The sequence below is a fragment of the Triticum aestivum genome, chromosome 3A (genome assembly GCF_018294505.1).
Source record: "Triticum aestivum cultivar Chinese Spring chromosome 3A, IWGSC CS RefSeq v2.1, whole genome shotgun sequence".
Taxonomy (NCBI): Eukaryota; Viridiplantae; Streptophyta; class Magnoliopsida; order Poales; family Poaceae; genus Triticum; species Triticum aestivum.
This window is the reverse complement of record NC_057800.1, coordinates 325,820,603-325,823,038: the sequence shown is the minus strand read 5'-3', so window position 1 is coordinate 325,823,038 and position 2,436 is coordinate 325,820,603.

Here is a 2,436-nt window from a genome sequence, read left to right as displayed (position 1 = left end):
CGTAGTTTAGATCGAGTCTGTTCTTCATACCTACAGTCCACGAAAAAGCCACAAAAAAATTAGGGTTAGTTCATCATATCCGAACCAATCTGAGCCTTTGCATAATCTTTTTAGGGTTTTGCTTTGTTGAATTTGCGGTTGCATCGTCGTGTCTAGTTGCTAGTCTTAGAGTCTAGTCTTTTAGAGTTTCGAGTTCTGGTCATAAGTTGTCACGCCGCCGCCGCACCATCATCATCGCCCCTGCCATCTACCACCACCGTTTATCCGCCACCGCTTCGAATCCGTATCCATATACCACCACCGCTGTCATATACCACCACCGCTGCCATCTACCAACATATATCCACCACCAATCCGAGTTCTTGTCATATTAGGTTTGTTTTCGAGATCCATCTAGATTCCGATTCGTGTTTCCTTGCCGGAGTAGGTTTCGGGAAAAAAAAGAGTCTGAAAACCACGCTCCGTTTAGGCCCAAAATTTTTTGAAAACGCATTTTTCGAAAAAATTTCTGGGTATCCTATTTTTAGGTGTTTCTGAGTGTTTTGAGACAGGTGCCATTATAGGAAGTTTTTTTTGACCCGTTTCCAGTTTTTGGGTCCGGGCAGTCGAAAAAAAAATTGGTCGAAAAAATTTCGTGCCCATCCTGTCAGTTTGAGCTAGGAAGAGTTTTGAGACACTCGCCATTATAGTGATTTTTCGCAAAAAAAAGCAGCGCAAAAAAAAGAGCGCAAAAAAAAGAGCAGAAAAAAAATTCCAGAGTGTGCTTTTCCCTTGTTTACGTGCCGCGCCGTGATTTTGTTGGTGTTCTAGGCTCGCGTCTCTAGCACAGTCTAGCCTAGGACCAGCACAGTACCATCGTTGAGCGTTTATTCAACTTTGCATCTCTGAATTGATTATTGCTGACCCTTTTTGCTACCATATTATAAGCCTTCCCAGCTCCACATACATCTACGTCATGCGGTTGACTCTCCCTGGTAATCGCTCTATCCAAGCTTTGAGAGTTTTTGACTACAACGTTTGCCGATCACCGCCTGCTGCTGGGTAAGAACTGGTAAGAATTTGAGATTTGCTTGATGGATTTGTGACACCCACTACCACCTCTTGTTAGTAGTCTGTAGGATCATATTCTTGTGTCTTTCTATTGCTGCTAACCATGCCAGGATCACAAGCCGACGAGACTGACTGGGAGAACATGACGAATAAGGATTTGCATGATAAATTTTAGCAAATGATGAGTGGACAGGTGCAAGATGTGCTAAACAGATTTGAAGAGGCCATGGAGAAGATATATGGCATGGAGAAGACATTCAAAACAAAGCTCGATAACAAGTTTAATGAATTGCTCGGGCGTCTTCCACCACCACCACCCGCTGCACCTAACGCACCTCTCCAACAACAACAACAACGACTACCTCCACGTCGCAAAACAGACCTCCCCGAGCAAGCCGTGTTCCTCTTGCGTTTGGCCAAACTGTTGGTGCTGCTGTTGATACTTCTGTGGCTCCTGCTGCTGATGCGGAGGAGGATGATTATGTGGGAGATTATGAGGGTGAGGTTGCTCAAAATCAAAACTACGTGCAACCACTTGCACCACAACCACCAGGTCATCCACATGCAAATAATCACAATGGTAGGGCTTTCCCTCAGGTACGAGATCATGACCATCTTCCTAAACTGAAATTGAATATTCCACCTTTCGAGGGTAGATATGTTCCTGATATATATCTTACTTGGGAGTTAGAAACTGAACAACGATTTACATGTTTACAATATCCCGAGGAGAGACGGGTTGCCGCTGCTGTTTGTGCTTTCACTAGTTTTGCATGTGTATGGTGGTCTGAACATTGTAGATTATATCCTATTCCAACTACTTAGGTTGCTTTGAAAACTGCTATGCGTACTCGTTGGGTTCCACCATATTATCAACGTGAATTGCTTCAAAAATTACAGCGCTTAAGACAAGGAAAAAATTATGTAGAAGAATATTATCAGGAATTACAAACTGGCATAATTAGATGTGGTATTGTTGAGGAGAATGAAGCTATGCTTGCACATTTTCTGGGTGGATTAAATAGAGAGATTCGGACCATTCTAGACTATAAGGAGTATAGTAATATGACTCGTTTATTCCATCTTGCTTGTAAAGCTGAACGTGAAGTGCAGGATCGACAAGCATTGGCGCGAACTAACTTTTCTGCAGGCCGACCTTCATCATGGACACCACGTGCATCTTCTACTTCAACTGCACCAGCACCTCCATCAGGTGCCACATCCAGCCGTGATACAAGAAAACAGGCACAACCACCATTATCTGCCAAGAGCGCACCTGCGGGTCCTGCACAACGTTCTTCTTCTTCCATAGCATCAACAGAGCATACAAGTGATATTATTTGTCGTCGTTGTAAGGGAGGAGGTCATTATGCGAGAGAATGCAAA